Genomic DNA, 15,566 nt, shown 5'->3' with positions numbered 1-15,566 from the left:
GCACCAGAAGGAGGGGGGGGACGGGTAGGCGAGCTCCCCCCGGCCCCCTCGGCGACCCCGCTCCCGCGGGGGCTCCCGGCGCGGTGGCGGAGCCGGGCAGCAGTCGGGCTTCCCTCGCCCCCTGTTGGGAATCGGGGTGCAGTGCGGGGCCGCGGTGGCGGGGGGGTCCCCTACCCCCCCCCCCCCCCAACCGGGCCGCCGCCTCCGGGCGCAGGAAACGTCGCCGCCGCGCTCAGGGGAGAGCAGCGGGGACGGCGGGGCCCGGGGGCCGCGGGAGTCCTTCCCCTTCCCTTCCTCTTCCTTCCCCCTTTCCATCCCTTCCCTTCCCATTTTCCTTTCCCCTTCCTTCCCCCCCCCCCCCCCCCCCCCCCCCAGGGGCCACCCCGAGAGCGCACTCAGCCGAGTGCATCTTGCTCTTAAATCAAGCCTGGATATTTAAAGCTTAACTCCCAGTTTATTTTCGTCCTAGACCGAAGGCGCTCGCTACTTATTCGGGAAGCTATTTAAATACCTCCCCCGACCTCCCCTCGAGGTTATGAACGTTTGCTGCCGGAGAATTTAATCAAGGGTATTTGGTCCCGTCGCCCCGGCTCATCAGGACACGCCGCGGGAGCCGGGGAGCATTGCCGAGGGCGAGGGGGGAGAGGTGTTTTGGGGCGCTGAAGGGAAAAGACCTCTTTTCAGCCGGGGAATCGCGGTACTTCACACTCACTTCGTGGTTTATTACTACAGGAGGAATCTGTTTATAGTCAAAGCGTATTACATCGGGCCGTATCGATTTTCCAGCAGTACTCCCCACCGATTTAATTGTTTTTAGGAATGTCAATTGCAGCTCTCATGTTCCCTGAATTCATCAGTGTTCAAATGATAAACCTCATCATCGCTCTAAATCATACGGCAATCTGCTCGTTACTTGCTGCGTGTCGTGCCCCCCCCTCCCCCCACCAGCCCCCCACGCTGACCCGCGTGTCTCAGGCTGTATTAAACTCCGTGCAAAGCCCTGGCTACCCGCTCCCACCTCTCTCCGATTCACGGCCCCTCCGCTTTATCTTTTAAGTTTTATTGTCTTAAAATGAACCTCTGAGGAAATACACCCCTAAATTAGTCACGGTTCCTGGTTTCGGGTTCTACAGCTCAAAATCCCCATTGCAGCGCAGCGCAGACAAAACCAGAAAAAAAAAAAAAAACAACAACCAACCAAAAAAAAAAAAAAAAACCAACCCGGCAAAAACCACACAGAGAAGTCATCGAGTCTTTAAAAAATAATTAGGAAGAAAAACAAGCTGAAAACTGCGGACAAGGCGCTGGAAACTCCACGCTGCTGCTGCTGGTGGCTGCGCTAATCCCTGCAGGCGAGCGCCAAGCGGTGCCCTGCCCGCCGCCCTGCCCTCTGCCTCCGCCCCCGGCCGCCACGCCTGACGGCGCGCACACGCGTGGGCAGCCGCGGGGGGATCCCGCCAGCCCCCGGCCAAGGTCACCGGACTCCCAGCGGCGCTGCGGTCGCCCGAGGGACACCGGATGGCGTGGGGAGGGTGGGTGGGGGAGGGAACGCGACACGCGGTGTGACCCTCCCGCGGCAGGGACGGGCTCCCGAGAGCCAGCGTGGGGACCGTCCCGGCAGGGCGACCGCAGCCCGCGGTGCCCGCGGAAGGCGTGGGTCGCGGCCAGTCCCCGCGGGAGGGCACGGATGTCGCCGAGCGCCGCTTAGCCCAGTTATTTCGGCAGCTTTTCCTGCTGCGGCTGCGGCTGCTCAGGATCCAATTTTTCCCGTCACGGCATTCCCCGCGGGCGAGCTCAGCCCCCACGGCGGTTTCCCTCCGCGGCAACCTTTAAGCGGGCTACTTCCCTAATCCACTCGGCGCGTTAGTTCCCAGAAACACAGCGAAGCGCCTTAATGGCGAGCCGTTTAAGCCTGTGCTACAAAGTTAGCTGCTATCGCTTGGGGGGGTGGGAGGGGGGCGGCGGCGGGGGGGGTGGTGTTGGTGGGAAATGAGGTGTGAGATGCGAGGCCAGCTGCGAGCCCCACGGCGCCCGTATTTAGAGGGATTGCGGCTTAGCCGGTGACCCGCGGGGAGTTTGGGATCCTCTAGGACATTTAAGGCGACGGCAGCGACCGCCCTGAAGGCAAGAATTACCCTGCAAATTCAGGGAGGACAACCCCCCCCTCCCCCCCCCCCCCAAGATGTGCGGCATTCCCCTGCTCCTCCTCCGGGGGAAGGACCGGGAAAACCTTGCTACCGGCTTCGCACGGCTTCGCTCCTGTAGCCCGCCGGGAGGGCTGCGAAGCCGTGCGGAGCCGGGAGCAACTTGGAAGCGGGGTACCGGGATGCCCAGGGGTATTTCGACCCCCCCTCCCCACCCCCTGGAGGCCGGAGGGTGGCGACCGGGGAAAGTCGCACGATGGGCATCCATCACCTTGCTCTGCCGTCTCCCGCGGGCAGCCCTCGGCTGCTGTTTATTTTGTTATCAAATCAATTAAGCTGCCGCTCTCGTATAAAACGGGGGCGGGAGGGGGGAGGAGGAGGAGGGGGGTTGGAGTAAAACTGTGGCCACTCCTTTGACATCGCCTCACCAAAGCAAAGAGCTCCTCCTGTTGGAAAAATGTTTTCTTGCCGGATGGGAAAACCCCCAGCACGCAAGCGATTTCATTTTATGATGTCCCACACGATATCCTGGTCTCTAAATTGAAGAGACATGGATTCGACAAACGAACCTCTTGGTGGATACAGAACTGGCTGGACAGTTGCACTCAAAGAGTTGCGGTCAATGGCTCAATGTCGAAGTGGAGAGCAGTGATGAGTGGCGTTCCTCAGCAGTTGGTACTGGGACCTGTACTGTTCAACATCATTGTCGGCGACATGGACAGTGGGGTTGAGTGCACCCTCAGCAAGTTTGCCGATGACACCAAGCTGTTTGGAGAGGTAGACATGCTGGAGGGGAGGGATACCATCCAGAGGGACCTGGACAGGCTGGAGAGGTGGGCCCAAGCCAACCTCATGCAGTTCAACAAGGCCAAGTGCAAGGTCTTACATCTGGGTTGGGGCAATCCCAAGCACAAATACAGGCTCGGCAGGAAATGGCTGCAGAGCAGCCCTGAGGAGAAAGACCTGGGGGTGCTGATTGACGAGAAGCTCAACATGAGCCAGCAATGTGCGATCACAGCCCAGAAGGCCAACCGTATCCTGGGCTGCATCAGAAGTGTGGCCAGCAGGTCAAAGGAGGTGATTCTGCCCCTCTACTCCACTCTCGTGAGACCCCACCTGCAGTACTGTGTCAGCTCTGGAGTCCCCCTTAGGGTACTGGAAGGGCCGCGAAGAAGGTCTGCCGGCTGGCAGCCCTTCTCTTCTCCAGGCTGAACAGCCCCAACTCCTCTCAGCCTCTGCTGAGAGAGTTGGGGCTGTTCAGCCTGGAGAAGAGAAGGCTGCAGGGAGACCTTATTGCGGCCTTCCAGTACCTAAAGGGGGCCTACAGGAGAGCTGGGGAAGGACTTTTTACTAGGGCATGTAGTGATAAGATGAGGGGGAATGGCTTCAAACTGGAAGAGGGCAGATTCAGATTAAACATTAGGGAGAAGTTTTTCACTTTGAGGGTGGTAAGGCACTGGAACAGGTTGCCCAGAGAGGTTCTAGTGGGAGGTGTCCCTGTCTATGGCAGAGGGGGTGGAACTCGATGATCTTCAAGGTCCCTTCCAACCTAAACCATTCTATGAGTCTATGATTTTATTTTGTGTTATGTAGCTTTGTGTTATACTGCGTTATTGTTTTATTTTACTTTATCTGTCAGCGGTCCCTGCACCAGCAACTGTGCCAGGCACCTGGTTCAAATGCTATCATGTGGGCTGCTTCTCTATCGCCATCATGTCTGGCCACCAATGTGATTGGGAGGCCTGGTCAAACACTGACCCCAAAACGGTGGGGCATTCCTGTGCCCTGCACAGGGGCCCAGTCCCAGCAACAGCAGTGGTGCCCTGACCATACTTGGCACCTTGTAAATAACATTTGGCAGAGGCAGGATTTCTTGGCTTGATTCAAAGTTTCCCGCCATCTGCAGAAATCAGCGTCCTGGTCACAGGAAAGATTCGTGTTGGCTCTCGGAGGCTATCAAATCAGCTCTTACAGGGGGTAATTTCTAACCTGTGCACTACTAAGTTAATGTCCAGGATTACCTTAAAGATTTTCAAACTTCCGGTTTCTATTAAATGAACTAAGCTCAACTGAGTAGCCAGTATAATCACAACTGGTATCTTTTGGGGAAACCTTGGCAGAAAAAGCCGAGTGTTTGACGAGCAAAGAGATTCTCTCAGAGCCTTGTGATTTGCTGGGAAGCGCTCCTCTGAACGCGGCATCTGGCTGGAAGCATTGATGTGGCTGCCAGAGGAGAGCGCCTGGCCAGCCCGCCCTGCGAAGAGCGGGGCTGATGGATTTCAAGCAGGGGCTTTTGCTCCTTCTGTTTAAATGAACTCTGCTCCTTACCTCTCTAGTTGCTGCTAACGATTTAAGAATGTACCCTACTAAATAGTGTTATATCATATAATTTGATTCTTTTTATCGTAGTGCAAAGAGGGTCACGATCTCCCCAGTCACAGAAGGCTATGGGTGGAAGAGGATGCATTTATCTGTTTCGCTCTCTCCTAGCTGATGTGGTCTCATGGGGGGACCAAGCCCTGTATCTGGGCTATGTTAATCCCAAGGTATATTGCGAGATGGACCTAGACTTCTTGCCCTGCCCTGCCTTTCCTCAAGTTATAGGACTGCTTACCCCAACAACCTCCCTCCCCTTCTTTCACCTGTTTGCTCCCTTGGGGCCACAGACACAGAATCTGCTGGGGATCCCTTCTGCTTTGGCATTCCACTGGGGGCAGGAAGAGTTGTATGGAGGATGCAGAGCCCCTGCAGCGCCTCTCTACTCAGACAGGAAAGGTATCCTGCAGCTCCGAGGAAGAGTGGGACCGCGACGGGGGGTGTTTGGGGGAGGCGGAGGGGAGGTGGAGGTGCAGCAAGGCTGGGCACTGCAGAGCAAGGCAAGGCGACGGGGCAGCTCCCAGCAGGCGTAAGACGGGTATCGCTCGTGCCTGTATTACGCCAACTGGCTCCCAGTTGTCAGAGGTCATGCACATTTTGAACTGTGATACCGCTGGGATAGCAGTGCTCATTACAGATACTGACATCAGGAGAAAAATGGTGCTCTTGCTGCCTCCCTGTATTGTAAGTACTCTGAAGAAAGAGTTTGGTGCACTGGACAGGTGTCTCATGGGAGGTGCTTTCAGAAAGAGCCACTGATTACGAAAGCCTTCATTTTTGGGGCACTCGGCTACACCCTGTATGCAAAAGTGGATGCACTCACAACCATCAGCTACTTAGAAAAAATCCTAGCTTAATTTTGGTTGGCCAAAGATGGATAAAAATGTGAAGACGTGCTGGCTAGGTGCAGTAGTGTTGGAGGATAGTGAAAACTGTGAGCAGCGGGTACACATTTTAAGATATTTCCTACTGCTTCTGGACAATGAGTTTACCCATTTTAGAATAATTTTCTTTGCTACCTTTGCTAAGCACAGTTGATTTCTGTTGTTTAACCGACGGCTGCACTCTCTCAGGCCATCTGTTCCTCCTACCCAATCCTGCAGCAGCCCGGAGCTTCGTGAGGTGCTATGGCCATGTCCCAGCCAATGCACAGCGTAATGGCAAAAAAGCACTCTTTTGTATTCACACCGACATGGGGAGAGAAGTGGGAGGGGGAAAAACTTAGTGAAGCCAATAATTGTGACCTTAAGGTGTCAACAAAACAACAATTTGGAAAGAATGACAACAAAATTGTATTTCGTTATGTTTTCGTGGTCACTCCATGCTGCCACTCTTGTTTTCTCTCAAAATTTACTGAAAAGAGGGGAAAAAAAATATCTCACCGATACCAGGCACTACCAGAGCCGTGCAAATAATCGATGACATTGCCAACGTAGTCCTTAGCCAGCTCTTTGCAATCTGCGAGCATGATTTCACCTTCTCCACATTACGTCAGCCGCATCCACCACCCACAACCCACAGGCCTCCTCCCTCCGTCCCCACACAAAGCTGCGTAACCGTAAGCTCAAAGCATGCGGCGCGGTTTGCAAGAGGAGCACTTGTTTGGATCGGTGGTGTCCTGTGAAGCAGCTGGGGTTCGGGGGGTGTGCTTTTAGCAGCTGGCGGAAGGCTGCTGCGTAAGAGTATGGGGGATGATGCAAATCGTTTGCTCGTAAACGGGAATCGATTGTGGGAGCGCTCATGGTTTTGAGAAGTTCTCGCCTGCTGCCTGCGCCGGCGTGTGAGTTAGGCGGTGCACCGAGGAAGTACGGTGTTGCATTTTGTTTTCTCGGCAGGAGAGGTTTGCGCGCAGGGTTCAGGTTAAAGGTTTCGAGTGGGAAGGGAGGGAGGAAGCCTGCGGGTTCTAGAAGCCGGTGGGGTGATGTGCCGAAGCTGAAACTGCGGTTAAGGGCTTCAAAACCCGAGGGAAGGCTTGGCTAGGGACTTCATGGCTTTCTAATGTTTTTGTTGGTGGGATGTGCCATGAGCAACTTTAACGGATTTTTAACAATATTTTTGGTTTGGTGGGATTTCTGTGCAAACACTGACAGATGGCATGGGTAGCTCATGTATTTTCATCTCTGTTCCTCCCGTAGTGTCTTGCAAAGCCCTAAATCTTCACTTATCACCTCGCTTTCTGTATGACCGCTTTACTTGACTCTCCTTCTCTGTCTCCTTTTAAAGACCATGTCCTGGATTAATTCTGTATTCTGTTGTTCCTAGAGACCAGACTAACCCTTTTCTTCTCTTTTCTGGCTCTTCGGTCAGCTCTTTCACTGCTCTTTTATACAGAATCACTGGAGATAGCCATATGAGTTGATATATATGGGCACCGAGAAAAAAATAAAGGTGGCAAGGGAGCAGGGAAGGAGAAAGGGGATATGTATGGGATAGTAAGGAGTAGCAGCCGGCATGAGGACAGGTGGTAAAGATACTGAAATGTAGGTGGGAGCTTGTCTGTGATGTGCTCTGAGGGTTTGCAGGACTGACAAGCTCCAAAGGGGAGGGAGATGTGAGAAAACTGGCTCCGTCACCAGTCTGGAACTGGGCAGGGAGAAACAGAGGAACTGCGAGCTGACAAAGCCTGGCAGCTTTTCCCCCCTCAACATCTCTTATTTAAGCTCTGCCTTCCCTTCCGTGCTGCCCCACACAACCCCACCGCTGCAGCTCTGCCCCTGCCAGCTGAGCTGACTGTGGTGCAGCTCACCAGTATGCTGCGGCGAGAGACTGAGGGAGCAGAAACAGGACTGGGTTCCCTGGGGCGGGTGTGGGTAAAAGCCCAGGAGCCTGTACCCCCGTGGGGGCAGCCCTCAGAGGGAGCCCCTCGCTCTCGCCTCAGCTTTGTGGTGCAGCCGGGGCTGGTGCGCGCCAGCGCAGAGATGCAGCTGCCTTGGCACGAGCTGAGCGCAGGAGAGTGGAAGGTGACACGGGCGAGACATCCGCAAGGAGAGCTGCTCAAGCGCTGCTGATCTGGTGCAGTACCTCAGGGCCCGGGGCCAGGCTTAGTCCTTTCCTCCTCTACTGCAGAGACGCGCTGGAGCACTTGGGGCTTAGCAGGGCTTAACTGCTTACACACCTCCATCCAGTGCTCAGCCACTCGCTCGTCACATCGTGCGCGCACGCACACGCGCATACCCCGCTCACTTCACTCCCCTCTTACTTCGAAAATCCGCCTCCATCATTTCTATTACCAGCTGGGCAATGCAAGAGGTGGAAGGCTTTTCAACCCACATCGCTGGCAAACCCAACCAGCCCCGTCGGCTAAACTCGGCATAACTCGGATCTGCCACCCGCAGCAGGGGGAATGATTTGCGGTGCCCGAAATTTCCAAGGGACAAAGCAACAGAAGCATTGAGGTGCCGTCAGATCTGCCACCTGTAAAGTTTGGTATTTACAATTATTTAGAAATAAATGTGAAAGAAAATGAGCATCATTTAGAAACGAGTAGGTATGCCTGAAAACAAGGTGTTAACCCCTCCCTGCCTTATGCAAGAGCCTGTCTCTAAAATCTGGAGATTAAATTAAATCAGGAAAGTTTGATATCGAGGCATTTGATTCCAAACCAGCTTTAACTATGTCCTCAATACTGACATCCTCCCTTTTATTTGATTTAGCACAGTTTATTTTAGCTAGTATGCACACCAGCTTCCCCTAATGTGAATCCCTGCCATAAGAAATCACTGACATCCCTTCAAAATGCAACAGAAAGTGTTTGGTCCCCGCTTGAGAGCAGAGAAGGTATTTCAAAGGGAGAACACGACTGAAAATGGGATGCGGAAAAGGAAGGATTTAATATTTAAACTGGGCTGAGAATTCCCTCGATTGCAGAGGTACCGGGAGCGAGATTTGGCCCTTGCTTTGCACTGTCATGTGCACCTCTGCGATTACCGTGCCCTTTTTGTGGTGCAAGCCAGGAGAGGAACTCATCCAAGCTTTCGAGCAACAGGCTATACGCTATCAGCATCACAGGGTGGCCGGTTTGTTTATACAGCTCCTAATGGAGGCGATGGATTAGCTACCCTTTTTGCACCCTACTGAGGCTAAAAATTTTTCTGGCTTCACCTTAAATGAAGAAACTGTATATTTGGGTTGGTCTTCAGTGTTTTGAACCACATGGCCGGAGCCAGAGGAAACACAGGTGTAAGCCAAATTACAACAATGTAAATATTTATGACAAATCATTAGGGTAACCTTTTTGCCTGTTTTTTGACAGCTTAATGTTGCTATAGACCTTAGCCTGTATGGCACAGGTAAGAAGGCTAGTAGGGTTTAGTTAAGCATCGTTTGAAACGCCAGATTGAAAAAAAAAGTGAAATTTCACCAGGCTGTGGAATATTGGGCTCTCCTTTGTCAGCAATTCTTACTGAAGACAAACTTTAATAGTGTTCATATCTAAAAATACTTTAAAACCTGCTTCTTGGGGAAGAATGTAGACTCCAGGCGCCTTACCACAACAGCAAATTGCTGTCAGTGACACAGCCTATGCATATTTAGGGGGCCCAGCTTTGCCCTCTCCTTGACAGGATGGTGGGTTGCCTTGGGGTGCATCTGCTCATATCACTGTCATCTGTCATGACATATTCATATGGGACCCAGCTGCTGAAGCTTACGCTAAGAAAGAAAAAACGTAAAAATAATTGGTTGATGTTTATGTGGTTCCTTAGGCTACACCTGCACAGCCCCTTTCAGGGCTCTCTATTTGAAGAATCATTAACCTTACACATATATGCTGTCCTATATCTTAAGTAATATGTCCTTCTACCGTTAACCTTTAAATAGTGCAAGTGCAGAAAAAGCCTCGTCATTACTGAACACCTCCCGGTAAAATTTGGCTGCGGTTTAATGTCAATACTAAAAGCATCATAGCATTTTAGTAAACTTGTTTCTGAGGTAAGATTGATTCTCTTAGATTTGCTGGGAGATTAGACACCTTTTCAACTCGAGAGTTTTAGAAACGCTCATCGCTGGAGCCAGCAGTCTGAAGATGATGAAGGCTTTCGTACTGGGGCCGAGCTTGTCCTGGCCCTGCCGCAAACTGGCCAAGACAAAAGAAAGTCAAATTGTGTCCCACCATAGGCATCTGCCTCAGACTCACTGCCTGCAACAGGGGTATCCGGGGTCTCCTGGCAATGCAACCATGGTTGTGGTGGGCCCTGCCTCCTCCAGAGTCGGGGCTGGAGATGGTACCCCGGTCTTGCCATAGCTCCCCATGAAGCAGCAGTCTAAGGGCTCAGACCTCAGCAAGGAGCAGTGAGGATGTCGGTACTGCACCGTGTATAGGAGTCATCCTGGAGAAGAGAGGGAAGCACAGACTGGGTGAAGCATACGGCAGTGGCTGCGTCCCTCTGAAGTGGTCTCCCAAAAGGATTTGGGCTGAACCGTGCCGCATCATTGTGGTAACAGCAATAACAAAGCAATGATTATTGATTTGAGTATCCTCAATGCAGCGCTGGGTCTTAAATATTATCATTAACCTGGCTGATACAGTTATAGGGAAAATGAAGTGTGTACCCACCATCTTTCATTTAAGAGATCAATTAAACTGAAACGAGTAGCTACAGAAATAGGTAGAAGAGGACGCCTGTGTGTACGATAGGTAAGAGAAACCACATGGACAGCTTCAGGGAAGTTGGCAAGCAAGCAGTAAGCATAGCACCACTCATAGCAGGACTGAGAAAATGCTCAGAGAAAGCGCTCTGGGGTTAAAGTGCTTCCAGAAAAAAAAAAAGTTGAAGCTGTAGGCGAAGAAATCGCCTCCTTTTGCTTGGTTCCTCCTGCGTTCCAGGAATCAAGCGGTTGCAAATAAACAGGGCTGCACCAAAGAAATAACTCACTGTTTCCAATTTCTAACAGACATGAATGCTACATTTTAGCCATGCCGCCCATAAAAAAAGGGCAACTAAGCATTGAAAAAGATGCGAAAATATAAACACGCTTTCAAGGAATGAAAATTGTCCACGCTCCTTTTTGATAACTCCCGAGCTGTGTTTCCTATGATACCTCACCTCCGGTGCTGCGAGGAAAGCGCAGTAGAAAAATCTTGCGGGTTAGCGATATAGCGAAAAGCCCTTATTTATGGTCTTTGAGGCTCGTCAGTGCTGAGCCCCTGCCTATTCTAGAGAAGGGGCCTCAGAGCCCTGCTACCGCCGGCTCACTCCGGGCCAGCACAAGCTCCCGCGCACGCAGGGCTCTGGCTGCTGCGGGCTGTGCTCGGCTCTGCCTCGGCTCCCGTTGCTCCCGGTGGAGATCGCATCGTCAGCAGCGCTGGCAGAGCCTCGGCTTGGGTTACGTGCTTGGGCGATATGCTCTGTATAGAGCAATATGCTACATGCGTGTGGTATTTGCTTAGGCGGTGTGTTACTAGTATCGGGCAAGGTTTAGGGGGGCGGGGAGGGAAAAAGCACGGCCCCTTAACACACACACAGCAAAAGCTCTGTAAAGGAAAGCCCCATATCCCCCAAACACAATTTCAGATCTATTGTTGGAGAGTAAAAAGGCAGTAATTATGATTGGAGACCAATTGCGCTCTATTGCCAGGGAAGATAATTCTCACCACAGACACACAGCTAGCTCTATTTTTATTCTATCATTTCTCTTTTCAGCATGCTGGAAAACTCAGAGAAGAACAAGTGACAAACAGAATTCAGAGGTGTCCAAGTAAAGTTGCTTTTGAGCAAAACGTAATCCATCAGGATACCATTTACAGTGTCTATTTTAGTAAAAGTACCCAAACTACAGTTCTTTGGAATTAAAATAAATATTGATATAATGCATAATATAGGCAGCTGGTTTCTGGATCGTGCTGTGCGATCATCTATCACCGTAAGTAGTTTTTAATGTAAAAATGAAATATACATTCTGCCGCAGCTACTTATGTTTTGTACGGGGTTGGTTGTTTGTTTTCAACTACGTTGTGTTAGATGGGGAACATGAATTGACTGTCAAAGGGTGATGTCGTATATACATCTTTTACAAGCGCTAGCCCGAGAGACTCCTTGTGTAAAGTCGTGTTAGATCAGACCGTATTGTGCTTGGTGAGTGTCACCAGTGCCTACAGAACCAAGGCGGGCCATGGCCAGGCCCTGGGACTTGCTGAAGTGTGGTGGCAGAGCCCGCAGGGGTGACAGGGCCAATTGGGAGTCCTGACCCATTCGCTGCTGCGCATTGACCAGGCAGCCCCAGCCCAGCGCCTGCCTGCCTGCCACACCAGTTCAGTGACGTGCTCGAGTGCCGCTGCGCTCGTTACCTCAGCTCACGCATGAGTAGGCTCTCGGATTTACCTCGGCATACCTAGACTGAAACAAAACGCAGAATAGGGTCACCCTAAACATATCCAAACATTATTTTTGGTCCAGGGGAAAATGCTCAGTGTGCAAAAAAGGAGCATCATAACGCAGAAAAGCTTAAGATGGACTAGACATACGCTTGTTGGGTGAGCTGAAACTCGTGTTTGTGCCATCTGAGCTATCATCTGTTTTAGAACGTAATAACCCATGATCCCAGCCCAGAAATAAAGAACATCAAAGTTTGTGCTCTCCGCAACTATATTGCTGTCTATCCTGGCTCCTACCTGTGGGTTCCCATGGTGGAGCAGAGAAGACAAAAGACCTGTTCAGAGCGAGCCCTGGTTTCCTCTAGTGTCAGCGTCTGGAGGATACAGCGAGAGCAAGCCTCCTCGGGACCAGCATTGGTGAGGCTCAGTGACATTTTCAGAGAGATGAGGGAGCAGCTTCAGACCGCCGCACAATTGGCAGGACACCTACAGAAAACTTTCCAAAACTGCGAATGAGAGACACTGGAGGCAGGTTGAGGTAGCTGGGGATACCCAGGAGCTGACAAGCATTTTAAAGGAGTCATCTGTGCCACCCTGCACATTTGGGAAACAAGCTTTCTTCAGTGTTTAGGACAATAACTGCAAGGACACCTTCACAAACCTTTACAGATCCCCGAAGGCTGCTTTGCTTCTCTGGGTTAGAGAAATAACACCACTCATATTTCACTGGATTTTTTTTTTTTTTTTTTGAGAGAGAGAAGTGGAACATATTTCTTCTTTTCCTGACTGGTACAGAAAGACTGTTTTATCTTCCAATCACCATTTCACAAAAAAAAAATGGAGGAGCAAATGTTTTTCCACTGTGATGTTCCTTGTTTTTTTCTATACTTTTCTCCCTGAAAAGCATACCTGTCCCCCTGCCCCCTATTTCCCAAGGTTTTCCTGGTGATCGTGTGTTATTGTGGGGATTAACGCAGGGGAAACTTGAAAGCAGCAAGAGAAGCCTGGGGGCTCTGCCGGGTATGAGGGATGGGCTGTTATCCCTCACACCTCCTTGTTGCAAATCCCATTTGGTGGTGTATTGGTGAAAAGAAAACCTGCCCTTTGCAAGTGTTTGGATCAGTCAGGGGAGAAAAGAGCCTGTGTCAGGGTTGGTTTTAGCAATAGAAGGGACTTAATTTGCTCCCACACCACCAGGCACCCCCCTCCTCCAGCCGGTGGGAACATTCCTAAGAGCCCTTGCTGTGGCTTTGTCCCGCTCTGGGCTTGGCTTTCCTATCCACAGCATCTTCCCTGCCAGGGAAAGGGTCTGGGCTGGGCACCCTGCTCCCAGCCCTCGGTCCTGCTGCCTGGTGAGATGGGAGCTGCGGGAGAGCAAGGTCTCGGTGGAGGCAGCTGGTCCTGGGGCTGAAAACCCGAACGCTGCGGAGAAGGGAACAGTCCTCTACTGTGAATAATCTGCCCGTGAGGTCCCATCCTGCCTCTGCCAACATCAGCGGGAGCTTGGCCTTTGGTTTGGACGAGCCCACACTATTTTCTGAGCTCCTTCCATTAAGTTTGGGCTAGTTAGGAATGGTCCGATCTATCGTAATAGTCCATCTCTGCTCACAGACTACACAGGAGCAGGTTTCCCTTTGCACAGGCTTGTGATTTACAACTCTTCAAGGCGACTTAATAGCAATGCTCTTTAGCAAATTAATTTTTTTTCCACAGGCCAGTCGCTAAGGGCATTTACTACTTGCTATTTATGCAGTCTGGTTGGTCACTGCATCCCGAGGTATTGTCCCTGTTCCAGGACTGGCCCCACCCCAGCTCTATAAACCGGAACCCCCTCTCTCTGCTCACAGATTGTCCACAAACATATTGAATTGTTCCTTGGATCCATTGTGCTTACCAGAAAAAAAAAACAAAAAACAAAACCCCCCAAAAAAAAGGAGATTTCCAAAACAGCTGCAGAGCTGCTTCCGATACAGAGGCTCTCATGGGCATGGGGTCATGCCAGTGCGTTTTATTTCCTACAAGCACTCTGGGGAATAAAAACTGATGTACCTGAGCACTGGTGAATGATACATATAAATCACTAATAAATATAATAATAGTAATAAAATAAAATAACTAAATATATTAAAAAGAGATGGCAAATAGCAGCAAAACTAGTGGGACGCTGATTCCTGGGACTGAAGTGAAAGCTTTTCTGTAGCATTCACCTTGCTGACATAGATAGGACTGGAGAGTAACGCTAGAAACCGAACCTTCTTCCCAGCCAGCACAAGCGGTTTAATAGTACGTTACGTAGACTTCCTGAAATAGCTGCCCCCTGATTCCTCAGCCGCGCTCGGGGAGGGGGTGGGAGGGAGGATATACGGATGGTAAATGCCACCGCAGGCTCCCCTACGCAGGCACCCCCATCGATGCCAATTTTTGATCCAGCAGCACAGGGCGGATTAGCAGCGGAAGATTAATTCCTTCCTGTCATCTCCCCGGGGAGGTTAAATGATCTCAGGAGCAATTTCTCTTGCTAGGAACACCGTAATCCTGAAGCAGACTGCTAACTGTTACGGTTTATGTGGGGCTGTAATGATGGCAAGGAGGTTCCAAGTTTGGAGAAGGGTCATCGGCCAAAGAGATGTTTATTTAATTAAATGGTGATTTCTTGCAATCCTTCTCTCGTGTGAAACCTGTAGCTCGGAGGAACTGTTTGAGTCATTTATAAAATGTCTGAAGGAGAAAAACCTTAATTAATTAAAGAGGGAGTCCTACCGAGTACGAGCAGGCAGTTGAACGTGGTCCATGGACTTGGCCTTAGCAATATATGCTGGCCATCTGCATCCTTGTCCCCCTTACCCGGCACAGCTACTTGAAAATGAAACTCCAGCTTAAACTTTTTGACTCGGTCGTACAGTCCCTCTGCACCCACAGCTTCCCGTCAGCGTGTGCTCCTCTGCAGGCTGCCACACCAAACCGTGCTGAGCCTGATCTCCAACCCCTGCTAGAAGATGGCCCAGAGGAAAGTAGATCGGCTGAGACCTGCAGGCAGCTGTGTGGCACCTCTGTTCTTATTCTCCCTTACTCTCGATGCAGGAGGATGCCTCACCCATGGGAAGAAGACACGGGAGTATTCCTGACCACAGAATCAGGGATAAAAGTTAAAACTTTGTCACGGTGCTTTCCTGTCTGCCTTCAGACGATGGGATGCCCTTTTTTTCAGGCCACTTCTGCCCGGTGAGGAGCATGCCGGCGCATCATTTCTGCAGCGCAGTGAGTACACGTGGGGCTTCCCTGCCCCAGAGCGCGCACTCGCAAGCAAAAATAAAACGGGGACCAAGAAGCGAATGGTAAGGAAGAGCCGAAGAGAGACGAGACGGGAGGAAGGCTTCTGGTAATCACGGGTTTGAAAGGGAGTCTCAAATAGAGACGGCTCTTGGCAGCAGGAAACAGAAGACAGCTCTAAGTGGGGAGAGCCGCGTGAGTGACATACAAATGGGAGCGTGGGAGCAGCCAGCCCCTGTGGCTGGAGCGGCAGCGGAAAGGGGAGGGGGAGCCGCGGGAAGGAGGAGCGGAGCCATCGGTGGACTTCGGATACTCCTGGCGCTGGAGAAGAGAAAGAAGAAGGGGACCCCGGGGGGCTGTGGGCACTTTTATCTCGAGATGTACCACCACGTAGATCTACAGCACATCAGCCAGTCTGGTACCATGGCTGTGTGCCTGCTCTCACCCTGGAGATGCGCGAAGCA

The sequence above is a fragment of the Vanellus vanellus genome (assembly GCF_965231255.1).
Source record: "Vanellus vanellus genome assembly, chromosome: 1".
NCBI classification, from domain to species: Eukaryota; Metazoa; Chordata; class Aves; order Charadriiformes; family Charadriidae; genus Vanellus; species Vanellus vanellus.
This window is presented reverse-complemented; position numbering follows the sequence as displayed.